We start from the raw sequence: 21,345 nt of genomic DNA, 5'->3' as shown, positions 1-21,345 counted from the left end.
TTTTTCAACTGTGCTAGAGGAAGTGCGAGTCTATTAAGTTGCTATGACTTCTTTGGGTACCAAAATCATGCTTGTATGGCTGTAATTCAGGCTTGTGTAAGCAAATAAACCAGCTTTTTAAAGTGTCTGTTAAGGCTCCAGGATGCTAGTTGTTTGTGGATGGTTGAAATACACCTCGTTAAAATAAGTTAAGTGAATCAGCTATTTGTATACAGTGTTTATGTTCAATGGTTGCTAAATCCTTATGTATCTGTCTGCTCAGTACAGCTTCTGCTCTGTATCATTACCTCACTTTTTATTTTCATACTTCAAAACGAGAGATGTTTAGGTCAGGTTAAGGAGAAATATGCTTTTCAAGGTACCTTTGTCCTAGTCTATGAGCCTAAGGAGGGAAAACTATTTGAAAACTCTTAGTATAAGAACTTGCATCAGGAACAAAGGTTCTGAAATACTTTCTCAGGTTCGATCCTGTCTTAAATAAGATACTGCAGGATCTTGGCTTTCTTTACTTAAACACATAACTCCCTCTTGTAATTCTGCACTATAACAAATGTCTTACCTTCTCTTGAAAGATGTGGTCTGCCTTTTATACTGGTTCAGCAATTGTTCTATTATCTATTGTCTTATATTGAAACCAAGAGAAAACACAGCATAAAATCTACTTTGGGACTATATATACTTAAAAGGAAATGAGAGGATGAAAAGACTAGGTGAAAGCACAAAGGTTTGTCAGGTATGAATGCTGGACACAATGGAATAATATTGACAAGAAAACAAAACTTGTTGTACTCTTACCAAAACATCTTTATGAAGCTTGAAAATATATTTTTGAAAGTATACATACCTACTTGTATGATTGAGTGCACTAATATGCTGGTAGCAAACAAGTTAAGAAAATGACTCAAACAGGTCATGTTTCCACATTAACAAAATGTATTACCCACACTCACACCAGTAGTAACTCAAGTATTCCAGGGCATTCTGTAATCCTTTTCAGAGATCTGAAATTATTCCATTTAATTAGGTTGCTATATAAAACACATATGAGAAAAAAGAAAACAGTTTGGGCATATGTTGCTTTGCAATATTGAATAAAGTTCCCAACATTCTCCAGGTTACTTAGGAAGCTAGAAAAAATATTCTGTTACTTTAAAGCTATTTCATTACTTATGAAAATAGTCATAATCAGAGAATGATCCTTCAGCTGCCCATCAATAGCAGGTAGTTTTGTGCCTGATTAAATGCATTCTAAATGCAAATTTGAATTTTTTAAAAATGTAGGTTTTTATAGATAATTATGAACTCCCAACTAGATACGTACCAAAGAAATCAACCAGAATAATGCATGGCATAGGCCATCTCTTTTTTCAGTTTGGTCTGGTTTTATAATCTTTATCTCTTATGAACATCAATAGTGGCAGAAATATCTTTGATTGAATTGCCATAATGTTAGACTAGGACATACAAATTAAGAGGTTAAACTCCATTTAAACATACATTTAAATATATATGTATATTTGGAAACAAATATCATGGATCATCATGGTGTTTGGAAATTAGGATAAGAGAAAGTAAAGATTTAGCCTCTGGGATTTATCCATATAAATTAGTTTAGGTATGAGAACACAATTGATTTGAAAGATTCTCTTTTACTGGCTACACTTGAAACCATTGCACTTTTTCTTCTCTTTTGTGAAATCATGGGTAAAAAAAAAAATATTTTCTGTTGTCCATAACAAATAGATGTGACCTGAACAGGAGTAAGATATTATCCTGATTGACATTTTTGATGCCCTTTGCTGCTTACTGTTGGAAGAAAAGCCTTAATCTTCCTGATATAAACATAAAAGGGTTAATGAAATCGACATGAGGCACTATTAGTACCAAACTGGCCCAGGGAAAGTTACTAAACACTTCTTCAGAAGTAAAAAAGCAAAAAGGTATTTTACAGTTACCTCCACTAAGGATTCTGAGTGGAAGACCTAAAATGAACTCCCCCAGCACTTTGGCAGTTTGTAGGCTGATGTCTTTTGTGGCAGGCCAGAAATGAAGACTAATCCATGCTCTGCCTTCCTTACATATATTGAATGATCATGAAAATGACTGCCCATTTTCTGCTGATGGTTTCAGAAGTCACATAAAGGAAAAGGTGAATCAAGCATTATCCACAAGTGAGTGGATGGGTGCATGGGTGCCTCTCCATACACTGACAATCTTAGGCAGAGGTGGACTTTTGTTTTGTCTCATTCCCCATCCTGAGGGATAAATAGCAGCTCATTTAAATTGCTTATTTAAATTTGAGAGCTTTGAGGCTGATAACCTATCACACAACTAGGCCTTCCTAGACAAAGTGCTTCAAAGTGCTAAAGTAACACTATCACCCTTTAGAACCTGGTCATCTAGGACAACATTCTTGTGGACCTTTATTCTGAAGGATTTAGTTCCCAGTATTTCACAACAAATGACCACAACAGCGATGGGTCAGAACTGTGAATAAAAGAAGCTTTGAAGTCACCTTTTCAATCTTACTGCCAGCTCCAGAAGACCTCACCTGCTCCTGATCGTGCTTCAGTGGGTTCACAGACATGAGCATTAGAATCAAACAGTAAAGGCTGACAACTCATGAAAATTCTACACATATGACATTTATGCTCATAAAGTAGCCTCTAATTTATAGTTTATAAGGGGTTTTTTTTCTTATTTATTATAATCAATATATTTTAATGTAGTTTTATTGTTTTGCAATAGCCTTCACTGGAGGAATGAAAGTAACAAGGCTTTTGTGGTGGGATTCTGGATCCAGTGGATTAAGACTGCTGGTTCTGATGGTAGAAATGGGACGCATAATGCATCGTAAAGTAGACTGTGGCAGAGGAGGAAAGCCAATGAGAGTGGAAGAAAGGGAGCAATGTTATGCCATCAAAGCAAGTTTAATCTCCTATAGAAAGAAAAAAAAAAAGCAGTTTGCATATCATCCTCAAGGCCAGCTTCTCATGCCTGCCATTGCATTAAATCATGGATAGCTGCAGCAAAAGATGCATGAGAGGTGCAGAACAGGAAAGGCTGGACTTTTTAGAACTGAAAAATCCAAGGCAGCTGAGACAAACTCATGGTAATTTAAATGCCTTGTAGTATATATTAGTACAGGCTGCAACAGTTATGTTTGATGTTGCTTTACACAGAAAATTTTAAACAGCTAGCCTGATTTTCAGGTGCCCTTACCTTTGTTAATAATGAGCACCTGTGGAAATTACAGCAGATGGCCTCTGCTTCCAGTCAAGGTTAGATATCTCATAAAAGGACACAGAACCACGATAGTGTCAGGCAGTGGTTTTGGAAAGAGAAATGTACACAGGACGATTATAGGATTATTCAGTAGTATATGATGCTGTTTCTGTCTCTCTAAACATTTGCACTGAACTCATCCTCACATCTGATCATTTAATGTCAGTTCCTTCTTGTTAATTACAAATAATTAGAAGGTTAACTAAGGAGGGTGAGTCATGGCACAAGGGGTATGTGGGAACATGCGTTTACAGTGGGGTTCTGGAAAAAGTGAGGGAGCTCATAACACCAGGAGGGAGGGAAGGTGCTGGAGAGCCGTGACTCGGGGGCGGGAGACCCGGGATGGAAACATGAGGGAAAGCTGGCTGGGGCAGCCGCTGGAGAGGATATTTTGGGAGGCAGAGGCCCCAGTTTGAACTCTCCCCCAGAGCAAACATGTTGTGGAGGAAGTGGTGGCAGCGAGGCAGGAGGCAGCCGGACGGACGAGGTGTGGCGGGTCAGCAGCCAGCGGGGCCGAGGCAGGGCCGCGGCGGGCCCGGAGGGGCCGGGAGCTGCCCGAGGACGGTCCCGGTGCGGACCGGCCCCAGGCAGGGCCGGGAGCTGCCCGAGGACGGTCCCGGTGCGGAGCGGCCCCAGGCAGGGCCGGGAGCTGCCCGAGGACGGTCCCGGTGCGGAGCGGCCCCAGGCAGGGCCGGGGCAGGCCCCAGGCGCCCTGGCAGCAGGGCCTGCCCTGGGGAGCCTCCCTTTCACTCACCTCTGCCACACGGACGAGGTCCATCACTAACCTGGGAGGGCAAGGGAATGGTCTTTGAGGCAGAAAATAATAGCCATTAGAAGCCACAGAGGATTCTTGATCCGTGATATTGATCCACTATCAGCCAATAAAGGAGGACTAAGTGGGAGCTCCTAATTTTGGAGCAGGGGAGTAAGCTCCAGTGTTATCTCATGAATTGCTTCTAAGAAAGCTGTTTGAGGGGATGTGAGATGACGAAGAAGATGGGCAGCACGCTCTGCTACTGCTAAAAGCAGGTATGGACCGGAGGTAAAATACTGAGTGTTATGACCAGAGAAAAAACAGTAACAAGATACAACAGGGAAAGAGTCAAGTGCAGAAATTCAAAATCACAGAAAAAATACAATCTGTCCATATTAAATGGAGCTGAGAAGAAAAGGGAGGTTCAAGGGCATCTGAACTTACATATCAGCAGCCTTTCCACATCTGTTGCCAGGAGAGCCAAGAGGGCAGTGCCAAAGTGGGTCAAATGGAGGATTAGCAGTGTGAAAGTGAAGGCAGCTGAGGCAGGCATCATACTCACAGGAGACAGGAGTGGAGCTGGACAGGTGAAAACAAAAGGCTTGCTGAGAGAGTGAATTCCCCTCCAAATAATGGAGGTGCTCTGTCAGGAGGCAGCATTACACACAACACGCATCTCTGAGGAAATCAAATGTTAAGTAAGTGTTTAGAGAATTTTCACATTCTCAGTAAAACAAAGGATTAACAATGATCTGATCCAGTTAGATTAGTGGTGCCAGCTCTGGGGACCAGTATTGCAAGACAATGCATTACTCTTCTGAGTCACTGGTTTCGTTCTCACATGGGCCTTTATTAACTGCAAATCTTTACCTCCTGATGGTTGCCTCATGTGAAATGAGTTGGTGGCTCATTCCTGTTCATACTGAGAAGGTATCCACATTACAAAAATCATCACTGTTAATTACAAGCCATTTGCATTAATTGGTATCTTTGCTGGAAGTCTTCACAGGGGAGAAGTCTAATGACTAAACAGCAGGCACGGCCTGCTAAAACACCCTGGTTCCATGAAGTTGCTCCTGACAGGTCAGGGATTTTGTGGGGTGTTTTGGGTGGGTGACCAGGGACGTGTCAATCGTTACTTGAGATTTGTGATATATTGGTGGCCTTTTTAGAACCAACAGCTGACTTTATGAGCTTAAACTTTCAGCAGTGATGGTGATTTGTGACTTCTGTATGCTGTACTTCTTCTGGACTACTGTGTGCAATGGAAAGAGGTTCTCATGTCCTAGTTCCCTAGTTCCACTTTACTATGGTTTATTTTCTGCCTTTTTGGTCATTACTGTTTTCATTTGATTGCTCATCATCTGCATAATGACAAAGTAAACTTCTATTTTCTAACTTGTCCACAACAAGTGAAATTAGTATCTTCTTAATAGATTACTTCTTTTGTCTCAGGTTTACCCTTTCATGTAGTTTCAGATGTTGAAGTGCAGTAGAAAGTTTCATTCTTCAGTGAGACAAACTAAAATGAAGAAGGAGATACTGCAGGTAGTGTACCAAGCTCACATAATACTAAACCTTTGAACAGACTAGCAGCTGGTGGTATAATCACTTTTCAGGGATGTGTGTGGACATTGGAAATACAGTTATCTGAAAAGCAGTAACAATTTAACTACATGAAATAGGGATCTTGCCCAAAATTAGAGCCTGTAGGATCATTGTTTCTGTGATTTACAGTTTGGTTCCCCCTCTTAAATGTTGTATCCATCCAATTCATACCTGATGTGCTGTAGATCCCAATGGGGTATCTCTTTTGTATTTAGGTGTTCTTCTGCAGGGCTTTCCACTTCAAATTATTCCTGGATGCTAACACATTGGATGTTATGTGGAATATGGCTGTTAGATAAACAGCATTAGTACATGCATTTTACAAAAGTAGGGCAGCACACAGAGGGAATCCATTATCAGCTTGAGATCCCTTTCTCCAGTGTTTCTCAAACATTAGAACCTTTACTGGTGCCAATTCCTCCTCCTCAAGAAGAATGCTCAGCATTTCTCCAGGTCAGTTCTTTGGGTCTCAGAGTAGGAACTTGGAAAGAAGGGAACTTGCAACTAGTGATGGCCTTGCTTTTGGGTGAGGAAAAGGCAAAAAGCAGCCAAAGCCATGGAAGGATCCCAGAGAAAGACATGGCATTTTCTCCTTAACACTGGGTCTTTCCACAGACAATGGATTTATACTGTGGACTTATTGAAACCAGTGTTGGAAAAACAAAGAGTAGTTGTGTAATTGTGTATCCAGTTCATGGAGTAAAAATAACCTTTGGACAATACTCTTGGGCACATGGTGTGACTTTTGGGGATGGTGCTGTGCAGGGCCAGCACTTGGACTCAATGCTCTTGTAAGTATTTTCCAAGTCAGCATATCCTGCTATTCTGTGATTTCCTATGGTTGAGTACTATACATTGCAATTCTAGTTATGTTCAGTAGTAGAGATTTGTAAATGTTGTTTTTAGCTAATTTGGACTTTTTTTAAACTAGAAAATAGAGGACAATGTGTCTGATGTAATCTAACACTTAAAAGGTCTTTAGATTTTTTAAAAAAATTAGTTCGGTCTTGTATAGCCTTAAAAAACATTTTCATGATTGTAATTTGAGTAAGGCTTATAAAAGGCTTTCTGAATTCACTAGAGAGAAGGAATCACCTATCCAATGTTTTCTAGTAGTGAACAAATGTAAAACAACCATAAAATTCTAAGTCCTTTAAATCTCATGCTTTCAAGAATGCTTACAAAGTAAGATTATAGCAGACAGAATATCACAGAACAAGTAGAATAACTACCTGATATTTTCTTGGGATGATTAGATCCCTAACATGAGTATAAGTTAAATTTAGAAGAAATCTTATCATATTCCAGATACAGCACAGCAAATTGCAGTACAGAATTTACTTCTTTTCTGAATTGAGCCATAAAAAAATGTAGAAATGTAAAAGATACATATATAGATATATATACAACTTTGGCTAAATTTGACTAACTGGTCTCATTTTAAGAAGGAATCTCTATCTATGACAAATGCTTTTCAAAAATAAAGGGATGTGAAATTATTACTTAATAGAAATGAAATAGACACACTATATTACATTAGGGGCTTATTATGGGTAAATATGCTCACCTTTATGGGTTACCTTTAACAGTTCCACTGATACCAGGAGAACTGCACTAAGAAAGCAAAGATGTATTTATTGTCAGAGATATCATTAAGTAAGGGCCTGAGACAGCAGGAATGCAGCTAGTGATGAGGATTTTTGGGGGTAGATAAGTGTCTTTCTGAAGAGGAAGGACATAAGGTCCATTCTCCTGAGGGGGTTTCCAAATATTTGCCACCAGTGTCTGCTCTCCCCTGCAAAACTCTTCTGATTTCAGGAAATGTTCAGACAGGCCCAAGGTGGTGAGTTAGTATCTCTGGTTGCAGCAGTGTGAACTAATTATAGACACAGAATAATTGTTGGGTAGTGAGGAGGTGAGGAATGACAGGAGGAGCAACAATAAGATTATGTGGTCACTTGCCAAGGGATGGTGCTTGGTATAATGCAGTTAAGAGGACTTGTTTGTTTGTTGTTTTATTCTAATTAGTGTGTATGTTCTATTTGCTAGTATTATTAGTGTATTGTGAAAGAAGTATTTCTTGGGAATGGACTTAAGGGAATTCAGGACAGTGAACTTGCAGAACAACTCAGGACAGGCACTCTCTGCATGATATGGAGAAAACAGAGATTATTTTGGACCAAGACACAGAGGCTTCCTGGTGTTAGCAAAGAAAAGAATATAGGTCACCAAGCTACACACTTGGGTAACAAAACACAGCAAAGTGGTGATATGGCCTGGTCTGAGACCAATAAAATCAGTGAACCATTAACATTAATAAAAAGGATGATCAAGTCCAGAGACATCACACATGAGAAAATGTCTTCGTGGCAGAAGCAGGTGGTTCCACATTCCTTTTGCTCCAAGCCTGTCAAAAGCAAGCGTATGTGGCCCTTGTAGCTGTCATCCCAAGCACACTCTGGCAAAGACAACTTGGTTATGGCATAGCTATATGGCTTCTGGATGGATCTGGCTTCCATGCAGGCTGTTTGGAATGGGCAGTGGTGATCACACCTAGAGTGCCTGTCTGTGTAAAATTACTGGCTCTGCCACTAACTCTGAAATCTTCAGTTCCAGATCTTGAGTGTTTTCATGCAGTGTTTAAATTTGCAATAAATGGAAAATTCTAAACATGTCCTCTGAAGTGCGAATTTCCATTCCTGCATACCACCTGGGACCACACTTCAAAGAATGTGCTTCCTCATTCCCATGCCAATAGAATAGCTTGAATATGCTGTGGGTGAGTTCTGGAGCAAAGATTCAAAGGCTTTTGAAAATCTGAGAGAGCTACCATAAAATTTGCCATCTCCTGTGAGGGATGACACTTCCCTTTTTTGAGCTATGGAGAGTGATTATAGCTGCTTGTACTTGACCTGTTTCATGAATGCTCCTAGTTTTTACTAGTCCTCCTAATTTTGGACTCTACTTGCTTTTGTTTTTCCCCAGGATGAAAAAGTGATGTGGAGAGCTTCTGAACTCACACTGACAATAGTTGTCTAAATTCCCAGTATGGAGTTTTGTCTGATAATACAAATTCTCACTCAGGTGCAAATTCTTGATAAATCTTTTTTCCTTTCTGTGCTGGTTTCTGTGCTAGGTCTTCTGACTCTCTCTTCAAAGCTCCCTGGGATATTTTGGTCTTTCTGATACCAAAAGACAAGTTACATGGAAGTTAGTCTATCTGAACTTGACTCCATTTCTATTTTTTTTTTCCTGCTGAAGAAATTCAGATAATTTGAAAAATAATTATCAGATAATTTTCAGATAATTTTATTCAGATAATTTGAAAAAACTGGTTTAGAATGAGAAAAGACTTGTCTTTTTATGTCAGAGCTGCATAGTATTTGCAGGCTTTCAAGTGTGAGTCCACTAAGAACAAACATACAGTACTGTAATCTGAGTCTGATTTATTATACAGAAAATATAGTTAACTCTCTATCTCTCAGTATCAATTAGGTAAATGCAGGTAATAAACACCAGAGAAGAATAGGCAGTTACTGTGACACATGAGAAATCCCTCTCTGGTTTTTGGTCTGTTTTGTGTGAGGATTTTTTGGTTTGGTTTGGTTTTGGGGGTTTTTATTGTTATTCTAGGAAGGACCTGGGCATTTAATACAGGATGTCCTGTTACTGTATAAAATGACCTAAGAAGCTGTCACCCCACCTCTTCTGTGTTTCTTTAGCTGGTGTTTTCCTTGTCATTTCAACTGATTCTTACTTCAGTATTTTTTAGTTTTGCTACCAATAAAGAGCTCACACAAATCTGTTCTGGATGTGCATGCCTCTGGCTTCTCCTTCATCTGAACTGGCTGGGGTTCCTCAGAAATCCCTGGGTTTGTTTGCCTTCCACACAGTCTTATTCGCTTCTCTGATTTACTAGTATTTGAAGTAGAGTACTTCAAAGAAGAATTGGATTAGTCCAGATCCAGACCACAATTTTTCCCTGCTAAATCTGGCATTTAAATGCTATGCACAAGATTATTCCATGCTGAATTGTGAAACCATCTACAAGAGACCTACATAGATATTCCTGGATGCTGGCCAGCATGGTTTCTTTCTCTTTCTTCCAGTCAGATAATATAACAAACATGTTATCCCTTCACAGACTAGAAATAGTCTTCTCTATTCTCTCTCATGCTTTGTCAAACTTCTCTAGTCATGAACTACTCCAGAGTTATTAGGTGTGGAGAATTATACACAGTCCATGCTAATGGACCATGCTCCACTGAGCTACATATTATTATGACATGTTTTTGCTTATCCAATCCATACTAGTACTTGACAGTCCTTTCTGCAAGAGGACAAAATTGTTCTTAGAAGTCCTTCCTCTGTAGGTACAAAGTCAGCATCTGAAGCCAGTAGAAAAACTTGTGGTAGATGTAATTTTGATACATGTCTGGTGAGTTCATATGCAAGTCTGGCTTTTCTTGGTTTGCTGAGTTGCTGGCACAGAGAGGGAAGCTAATGGCAGTTTTGGGAGAAAAGCTGCTGTAGGCAACTACCTTGAAGTGAAGTTTCAGATCTCTTTACCTTCAAGAAAACAGAAACACTTGCAGACTGGGGAAGGTTTTCCAAGTCTTTTGGGAGTACAAAGTTTAACCCCTGTCCTTCTCAATTTTTCGTGTTGGTGAGTTTGACAAGCTTCTGTGTCTGATTAGAACAGGTTTTCAGAGGTGCCTTGTTCTTTTGCTTACTGAGGGACTGTGTCCACACTTGTGGTAAACAACTAAGGAACTAAGGGTTGAACACTGCTCAATACTTTAACATTTTAATCTATTTCAGAGTTTTCACCTCAGACTACTTTTGACCTTTTTGAAGCAATTTTTAAAATTCTGTCTGATTTTTACATTTTAGTGGCTCAAGCTTGAATTAAACATTCACTACATGATCAGAATATTAATTAATTTGCCTGCCACCGACTTCTAAGCTTCCTGCTGTGGCAAACCAGATGATATTTATTTCACTTGATACTTAGAAATAACAGAATAAGGAATTTTAAAGACTTTTAGTAAACATTTCTGTGAGTGTTGTAAAAAACATGGTACTAATAAAACAATATTTCCAAGGTCATCATATTGTCCGTGAAGATACAGATGATTTTCATGTCTGTTCAATACGTACATCTGGTTTTTAACAGACTGGATGTTTTGGAATTACCCTGATGTACAAATTAACATCCTCCAATAGTAATGCTGGGAATATATTAATAATTTTATTCCTAAAAGCCTTTATTTTTTTAATACTAAAATACAGCTATTCATTAAGTAAATGTAAACTACTTCACATTTTGTCTTTGCTTTTTAGGTCACATTTCCACCTTTGACAGTTTCCCTGTGCCAAACTGACATCAACATGAATAATGAAGTGTGTCACAGTTAAGAGATTCTTTACAGCAGCAACACCAATCAGTACTTTTCCACCTTCCCTGACCCATTTACCACTGTCTTCTGATGCATCTTTCTGTAGAAATAGTTGTGAACTAAATTTATATTGTATGTTATGAAATGCAAGGCTGTTTGTAATTTCCTGTAATTTATAGATGTTATATTTGTTATAATTTATAGAGATAACCTGACCAATTATCTGACATACCTAAGTGGTGCAAACTGAGAAAAGAAACCTAATTTGCTATCTGTTATACTTGATAGTTACCTGATTGTTTCAGGGCTAGGATAACTTCTTCAACAGTCTTTATGGATGTTAGCTGAAATTGTGAAAAATATAAGATTTTAGTCAATCTTTCTCTAGCCAAACTCCTTGTGATGAACACAGCAGATTCAAAGAGTATCCAACTCCTAGTAGGTATAAACTGTAGAGTTTCAGTGTGAATTTAGCAGAGTAAGGGACATTTAGTAAGGAAACTTCTTTCTTTTGCATAAGCTGGGGGTTGAAACTTTCTGTTGCACTTGTTGTGCAGGCTGCTGTGACAACTCAAATCAAAAGAAAACTGAACTCATCTGTATTTAAGATATTTTAAATAATTTTTTGTTCCTCTTACCACAGGACTCCATGGATGAATGCACAGAAGGAACATGACTCCTTGAGTCAACCTGTGGTAATCTGAGTAGATCATAAATCACAAAATGGAAAAATTAATGATTTTATTAAATATCTAAGTCTTTAAGTAGCTGGTACTGAAAGTAATCTGTTAGCAAAGACTGTAGAGAGCTGGACTGGAAAAAATGTAGCCTATGTATATCATAGGGGTAGGGATGAAAAGGTGGCAGCAGGAGCAAAAGGAGAAGTAAATACTAACTGCTCTGCAAATATAATTGCTATTTTGCAGAGGCAGTGGAAAACCATCAATTTACATGTACATTTAATCTCAGCGGAGCACTGTGGCAAAAGGTTTTGGTTGAAGTTGTAAAGGCCTGCGTTTGAGAATTGCCTGTGAGAATTTAATTTCATTGACATTGACATTCCCCTATGCATGAATATTTGATCTTATTTAAAGTATAATGATAAATATGCTAACAGATGTATTTTTTGTTCTGTCCAAAAGTAATTAAACATCTTATTGCTGTGTTCTGGGTTAACACAATGTCAATATCTAACACAGGACTGCATACATTATTTTATTTAAACAACAGTCTGGACACTGATTATTTGGACTGAAACCAGGCCTGGCACCCAGAACAGCCTTGATCTTTCTAGTGCTGCACTAGGCACAGTTCTTGGCTAGCTACATTGGGATGTCAGTTCCTTTATAATACAAAACAGTGTATGAAAAAAAACAGTAAAATTACTGTATAGAAGCCATTGGACATCTGAGGCAGCTCTGAGCCAACTCATCCATGAGTTGGTAGCAAAGGAAGCGTCTTGCAGGTAGACTTGTAATCTAGGCTGTAATCTTGAGCTGGGAGCTGTTATGCTCCAGTTCTATGCTGTACCTTCCAGTCTGTTGGATGCTGGCACATGAGACCACAAAGAGCAACCTGGGAGCTGCTTTCCATCATGTTGCTGATTGAGCTGGCTTCTGATCACTTCCCAGAATGCAGGGAAAACAGCAACAGCAAAAATTCAATCTCTCTGTTTTAAAATTTGGGAATAATTTAGGCTTCTAATTTCAGATAATTTCAGAATATTTCAGAATATTTCTAAGGGTGAAGAAAAACAAAGTGCTGTGTCTGTGACTAAGGCTGGCAGATCGTTTCACCTGGCTGCTTTAGCAGTTTCTCAGGATTAGCAGTCCCTAGTCTATTCTTTAGATTTCTTCTTTCTGTTACTAAAGCAATGACACAAATTTGAGACAATAAATTTCTTTGTCTCATGTCTGAAGTTGAAATAGCTGCTCTAGATGAAGAGCTGGGCAATTAAATAGTTGATTTAATGTTGTGTGTTGTATTTTTTAAATTGACATTTAACAATTATCTTTGAAAATTTCCTTTTGTAAGCAACACTTCAATTCATATGGGATTTACTCATAAAACACATGGTATCGCTGGGATAGATTTCAAGTACCATATGGGAATTAACATATTGTCTTTAACTTTTCTTCAACAGTACATAGTGACTTTTTTCTTGTTTTATTGACCTGTCTAAAAGTATATTGCACTATTTTTTCCCTGATTGCATCATTGTTTTATACTCTTAGCACTGCATTTCTCAGCTGACTGATTGACAGTTTCAGAAAAGGGTAGAAACTATCAACTAACTAAGGGTAGAAACTAACAAACTCATGTTATTTCACCAGATTTACTCTCTGTGGAACAGTGTGAAAAAAATGACCCTGTTTTCTCCTCTTGCCAGGATTAAAAGCCAATACATCAAGTCTTGAAACTATCAGTAATTTGCAGTGATTTTTATAGGCCAGAAATGCTTCTGTTTATATGTTGCATTCTTTGCAATCTACTATGTCTTTGATGAAGACTTATCTATTTTGCTATAAAATGAATTATTGACAAAGATGGGAAAGGCTGATTCAAAGTAAACAAAAAAGTAGTAATTTGTAGAGAAACACAAGTTATAAACATGGTGGGTTTTTTTCAGTGATCCCCATGCAGATACACCTTTTAGCTGACGAGGTCAAAGCTCCTTCAACACTTCTTGGTGCAGCACACTGTCTCCCACATCTGTGCAGTTCCTCTTACAAGGGAAGATAAAGTCAAAAAATTTGACTTTGATGAAGTCAAACATGGTATTTCCATCAGTGCTTCTTGTTCCTCATAGAAATTTTGGAGGCTGTGCTAAGTAGTCTATAGCACTGCACGTGTTTTCCACATGATTTTTGATGACAATGTTGCCTAGTAACCTACAGAAAATGTTGATGGTGGTCATTTTAACAATTTGGCAATTAGTCTGGAAAACTGATATTGTTTGTTGTGGCCTTTCTTGTAACTGTAAACAAAATAATGTAAATTGCCTGATACAGCTATCAGTAGCACAGAGCCCAGCAAGACTGCAAGATCCAGTGAGTGATTAATCTGTTTGAGCTCAGTACTTCTGGCACCTCGTAAGCAGTAGTATTGCTGCTACCCTTTCAATAGGAGAGAGTCTGTGTGAGGTTTGTAAGGAAAGGGACACTGGCCTTGTGCTTTTCTTGATCTGACACTTAATGCAGAAGGTGGAAACTGTGACTTTTGTGCTCTGAGCTCTGTAGGTCTTTTCTGAAATATGTAGTAATCTGGAATGAAATTTTACCAATCCCTACACATATGTGACATGTTGATTCAGTTTAACCTCAGGTCCATGCATATTCTGCATGCCTAGGCATTGCAGAGGAGGAATAGGTAAAATACTGGGAAGCCAGTGGCCAATAATTTAGCAATGTAAATACCTGGTTTAAATCAACCATGGTGGTGTCATGGGTCGTATAATCTCCAAACATTCACAATCTCTTCACTAAACTTCCCACAATTTTATATTTCAAATCATCACTTCATCTGTGCTTAAACAATAAAAAACACCCAAACTCTTATAAATATAGGAAATTACAATTCCGTGAAAATGTCTAGTTCCTTCCAGTGTGATGTATTTTTATAACCATGAAATTCTCACTGGTGGTTTGGACTTTTCTGTACTTTCTGACTGCAAAAACATGAATGAAATATGACAGAATGTTGTGGGCTTTTTTTGCCTGAATTTAAAGGGATTCGAGTTCCCCTTCAGCAGCAGCATTAGGACAGCGCATTTATCTTTGCCATGTTATCCTCTCTCTCACTTTGTCCTAGATACATGGGGGTTTTGTCCTCAAAGATATGACTCTTTGTTGTTTGAGGTATAGTGTTTTCAGTCTGAGGTCTGACAATTCAGACAGTTATAGCAGGTTAGATTAAAGCCTACAGCCATAAGGCCTAAATAGGATTGTCCAAGAGGTTCTTATTACCTGCCAGGGGCCTCCTCTCCTTTGTCATTGCTCTCTGCTGAGGAGCCATGTACGTATTTCCAGCTCTTTGTAAACCACATTCACTGAAGGCCATATTCTGATCCTCATAAATGCCATATTTTAAAAACAAGTCTGCTGTAGAGAAACTGTGCTATGCTATGAAAAGGATCTGAAGCTGAGCTTCTCAGAAACCAGATTTAGATCCAGAAAATAAATTTTAGCCTATCATGCTAACTTCCCTGATAAGTATGCTGTCTGAACAGTAGATATTGTCTTTGCATTTCATGGATTCTTATGCTGTTATAGTCTTAAGGCTGAAAGATAAAAACAAATAAAATGACTTTTTAAAACTTCTCTGTGTGGAGAAATAGTTCCAAAATAGCCACTCAAAGAGGCCCTTGTAAGAATAGAACAGTACAAAATACCTTTTATAGAGGAGTTGTTTGAGGTTACTTCTCTGTGTCAGAAAACCCTTCAAAGTTTATATCCAAGCAGGGATTGCAGACTTTGCTGTTGCTGTCACCAGGCCTGCAGAGAAGAAAATAAAAGAGCAAGGCTAACATCCTGTTGTTTTTTTTTTTTCTTGTGCAGAATGATTAATTTTAAGTTTTTTTGAAAATTATTCTCTTTATTTTTCATTCCGAATTGACATTCAAAGATTGACATTCGAAGATTGACATAGCATCATATATTCATGTGGACAGAAGCAACATTCTATTATGACTGATCTTTGATAATTTGCCTTCAATTTATTTGGAGTGTTAATTATTGTTATTTCTTCCAATTATTGTTGAGCAGACAACAAAAATAAGACCCCAAACCAGATCTCTTCAATCTATGCAAGAATCTATGCAAGATTCCTCATTATATATAAAAAAGAAAACCCCAAACTCCTGGCTTAAAATCTCAAATTCTTTCTAAATTACTACAAATCTAGAGAAATCCACACAGATGGTGCTTATTTTCAAATCTTCTTGATGTAGAGCTACAGGGAGTATGTGACATATCTTAACAAGTATGTGTTATTGAAAGATCTTCCTTTTGGAGTTTGGAAAATATCATCAATTCTTAGGCAAGAAAACAATACCAGGGAGATGGTAGAGATATGAATAGCTGAGTGAAAGTAAACTGTGTGGTCCTATTTCCTAATCAAGGAACTTGCCATGGGGGAGAGAATTCAGTGATACTGAAATTGCAGCATAAATTAGAAAGGGAGAAGATATTCAGCCTGGGAAACTATTTGCCAAAAGATGTAGTGAGGCCAAGACTTGGAGAAAATTCAAAAGCCACTTGGCTGTTCTACAAATATAATAATCCACAATGGTATGTTTTTTAGGGTAGATATAAAGATTGTTCCTTTAGAATGTGAGTCAACTGATAATTGCCTGAGAGTGAAATGAAATTTCCTATTGTTGGAACTGGGGGAAGTTATTCCCCCACTGTCTGTAACAAGTTTCTTAGACCTCTTTGTTCCCGTGTGCCATGGGCCGTGACAGGGCACAGTCTGCATAACTTAATAACCCATGCTTATTCCTAACATCTAGGCCAAAGAGAGCTCTGGGATGATTACTGAAGTAGTTATACAAACACTGTTGTATGGCAGTCCTGCAAAAAACCTCTTAGGTAGTTCATCTAGGTGCCCGTGATGCTAACTATGCACCGCTGTGTAACAAAGTACAGCTATTTGAAGTGTTTAACAATCTCCACAGGACTGCTCTGTTGCTGTGCCACTCTTGTATGATCGCAGAATACATAAGTGGCTAAACCTCTGCAGAGAGCCTGATCTTGTCTGAAATCAAGGGTACTTAATATAATCTACTACAGAAGGACTTCCGATGTCTTTCCTGTCAGGTAAAACATCATAACAGTTGGCATTTTACATTTAAGAGAAGGTTGTCGGTACAGATTGCAGGATGTCATGGGGCCACTCACGCCACAGTATCTTTCCTGTTTCCTTTCCAATAGTATAGAGTGCTTGCAACAAGACAAGGGCATATCTTATCTACACAACAGAAACTTAGAGTGCTTTTAAGATGCAACTGGTTAGAAGTTCTGGGGCTGCATCACAGAGCTCAGACTGTTCAGCCCTGCTAGACAAATACACCTGTCCAGAAGTTTGTGTTCTCACTAGTAGATTGCTGGACTGCTCTATAGAGTTAAATTAAAAAGTGATAGACAGCAGTCCTAGGCACTGAAGTTCCATTGTTCCTACTGTTAGATAATTAGATTTGGGCACACCTTTAACCCAAGCCAGTTATCTCTGTACCAAACAATTCCTGAGCATGGAAAGGGAATTAGTCAGCTGGGATGTGATCATTACATTTGGAGCACTGAGGGACTTTAGAAGTGGGCTAATTTCAGCTGGAGAGTTTCAGCCAGTTAACTTCAAGTCTCAGCGCTGGGAATGACCCAAGGTGCACAAAAATTAACAGAGTACTTGCTTTAGGTTTAGCTTGTTTAGTGGTGGCTTGAGTGTACATATATGTGCAAGGAAGACTTACCTAGCATTTTACTAAAACTCTAATTGAAGTGAGAAATGCAAGGCAAGAAGAAAATAATTGCCCTGGAGGTTTTTGCTACAGAGAAATAATCCACAGGGGAGCAGTTGTCTTCAGAGTCTGACCTTCTTTATGGGAAAATCTTTCACATGTGATTCTCAGGATGTAAAATTCTGTGTTTAAAAAACCCATGCAAAAGACTTAACCCAAAAGATTTCTGATATAAGTTGGGGCTTTTGGGGTTTTTTTCATTGGTGTTTTTTGTTTTGCTTGTTTGTGGGACATTTTTTGGTTTAGTCAAGATGTTTTAGCTTGGTATGTGTTACGCTGCCTGGAGTATTGGTCAAGGATTGATTAGAGGTGGTATAAATATTCACCGGGTGTCTTTCTGGAAGGACAATGTGTAAAAAGGCCAAAGAGGATACCCTATAAACTGCATGAAGCTGTGAAAAGGCATCTTCTTCCAACTTATTTTACTTTTGCTATTAGAAGAGTATTGCTGGAAATTTGTGCAAGTCATGTTTAGAAGGGTATAAAAGTGGTAGTCTGTTTAATCTCTGTAGGTCTTTTCAAAATCCCTGTTTCAGTGATAAAAGGCTCTGATAACAAAAAAACTATCATCTTGTATCAGGACTTAAGCACAGGACTTAAGACATAAGGTCTATGATGAATTATAACTTCAGAACAGGACAGTGCAGAATACTCCAGTGTTCTCTAGAAATCATTTCGCAGGGTGTTCACCTCCCAGCTCAGCAACAGGCAGAGGTTTCTAAGCTAACTCCAGAACTGGATGCAGAATTGCTGTGTCAGCACAGCATTACACTCTAATTAATCAGCAGAGAGGAGTTAGGTAAATTAGCTCCAGTAGCACTGTATTAATGCAACTTTGTGTCTTCCCAGCCACATGTTATCTAGCTATGTTGGATCAGGTAAATGTTCCAACTTGTTCAGTACCGGTAACTTCATCCTAGACTGCATCATATAAAATGTATATTAAGTGTCTGACTGTATCTTTGGACAAATAGCCTACGTTTGCAAAAAAAACTTAGAAAAAAATAAAGTAAAATACTTCAGAAGGAGCAATCTTTTAAATATAAAACAGAAAATATTTAGAGTTTCTGAAATAAAATTCAGTGATTTTTTTTGCATTACAGATTCTGCATTTATTTGTGAATAAATGATTCTGCATTTATTCTGAAGTGTTTCTACAATGCATTACCCCATACTATTCAGTTAAATCCACAACAAAACAACAGATCTTCATCTCACCAATCTGCACTGATTGTGGCCAGAGAAAGTTCTTTTTGTCTTTTGTAAGTAAATAGATCTGCTGACATAGACCATATTACATATTAAGGAAATTCAAAATAAGTAAATACGGAAATTCAAGATCTGGTTGAATTATAGAAGCTTTTGAGTGTCTAGTGGGAGAATAAAAAATTTCAAAGGACCTATTGAAACACTTTTCAACAACTTTACTTTTCATCTGGAGGGTGGTTGGGCACTGGCACATGCTTCCTAAGAAAGTGGTCACAGCACCAAGTCTGAAAGAGTTCAGTAAGTTTTTGGACCATACTCCTAAGTACATGGTGTTATTCTTGGGGATGTCCTGACAAGACATGAGTTGGACTTGGGTAATTCTTGTGCGTCCCTTCCAACTCAGCATATTCAAAGGCTCAGTCCTGTAAAATGTAAAACCCACCAGACTGAAGTTCAAATTTTCGATTATTCATAGATGAGATATCCTGAGACACACTAGGCCAGACTGTGTCCTTGATTTTTGATCACATTATGCACTGGCGTACTTGGGAGGTTATACATAGACATACCATACGTGAGTTTACATCACAGAAGACTGACGTCTTTGGTGCTCATCAGAACACGGTGGTTGGGAGTTAGTGCACTGAATCATTTTCAATCTTTCGAGCTGCAATTACAACTTTTCATACATTCTTTTTCTTCTTTCTTGTGTTCTGTTTCTGGTCTATGGATATAGGTTCAAAATATGTTGCATCACTTGGCAACAGTGACCATCGTGTCCAGAGATACAGCCGCCGGAAGGAAACAGAGGAGACAAGTCTCTCTTTGGTTAAGCAGGAGGATCCAGTTTTATTTCCTCCCAGACCAGGGACGGGGAGGAAGGTGTGTGGGGGGAAAATGGAAGGGGGAACGGAAGGAGCACAGGGGCCAAGTTGTGGGGTTTTATAGGGTGTTGAAGGGGCGGAGTTTTAGGGTTTGGGTCAAAGGAGGGTTTAACACAAGAAGAGTAAGATCAGATTTCAGCCTCCTAGAAAAGGGGGAATTCCACAAAAATATCTAGCTATATGGAAAAATTACAAAGATATTATGGTGTTCTAGTCTGAATTCTAAAAGAAGTGGAGTTTGTATAGTCTGCTTCTACCAAGAATTTTGAATGTTTTGGCCAACATTTTTTTTGTTTTAATAGTGATATAGAGGATTAAGAGAGACTAAAGTCATCCTTCCCATATGAGCTAGTGGCTCAAGTACATGTTCAGAGACAATCCTGTTCTCCCACTGGCAGAAGTGCTGGGATGTTATCATTTCCCATTTTTGTTAGCTGAAAATCAAATGAGGAACAAATATTTTGAAAGCAGGAAAAGCATCAGTGAGATCCTGTTTCTTGGGATAATTCTTCTTGGGAAGAATCTATCCACATTATGGGAAGCCATGGGTAACCACCTTTTTTCCACTCCCTTACTTATAGAGCTTGTTTGTATAAACCCCAATATCTTCAGTGCAGAACAATGACTAAAATAAAGTTATCACTTGGTTCTCAATGGCTTATAGTTTGACACCTGACAGTCCATTATTAGCAATATCTTTGTGATGGACACTTCCAAAGTGAATCAATAATTTCATAGGAAATTTTGATTTCTAGATGTTGATGAATTATTGACAGAACAGAAAACTGGAGGTAAGGCACTTGATAATACATTATGATAACACAATATCCTCAGGTACCCACTGTCTGTTGAAGCAGGGAGTTATTTAAGAGGCTTGCTAGAATTATGATAGTTTTCTTTCTATTGTCCAATTTTAACCAGACTAATTTGTTTTACTTATACTTCTAAAAGTTATATTCTTAGATTTTGTTGAATTACTCTGATTAAATTACAACAGCAGGCTGATTTTTAGAGTCCCTTGTACTAGCAAATGTTGGGAAGGAAGTTGAAAAATGTCAATATTTTCTTGCAAGTTCTGCTTATAATTTTTTTTTACAAGGTTGCATTGCGTTCTGATTAAAATGAAAAATTACTCTGTCCTGCTATGTTTGAGATGAGAGCAATACTGAACATCAATCTGAAAGAAAAGAGAGAGTCATGTGTGATGTATCCAGTAAACATAATCCATAACAAACAGTAATAACATTTTTTCATAGGAAACAAAACCTTGCCTAATTTCTGAACATTATTTTGTGAAATTGTATGACTGAAACTGAATCAGTTATATAAGTAACAGATTTTATCTTTTCTAGCACATGAGAAAGCATGGCCACCTTTTCCTGGTTGAGATGGGTTTTGTCCATTTCAGTTTGCATGTGATGCCTCTTGTCTTCACACTGTAGGGACTAGTCCTATGGCAAAATATATGTTGTTCAGACACTAAAGTGCAGCTAGGGAAAATACCTTAAAGTGGGGCTCCTTTGAGTGTTGGGCACAACTCAGAACTCTGACTTCTCTCTTGCTTTCTGTCCACATGCAAATAATTAGAGAGTCACCCTAATCTGCAGACCATCTGCTTCTGTTACAAGGGATCGTGGACAGAGAACAAGGCCATAGCACTGTGCTGCACAAATGCAGGAGGTGCAATCCTCA

The sequence above is a fragment of the Prinia subflava genome, chromosome Z (genome assembly GCF_021018805.1).
Source record: "Prinia subflava isolate CZ2003 ecotype Zambia chromosome Z, Cam_Psub_1.2, whole genome shotgun sequence".
Lineage (NCBI taxonomy): Eukaryota > Metazoa > Chordata > Aves > Passeriformes > Cisticolidae > Prinia > Prinia subflava.
This window is presented reverse-complemented; position numbering follows the sequence as displayed.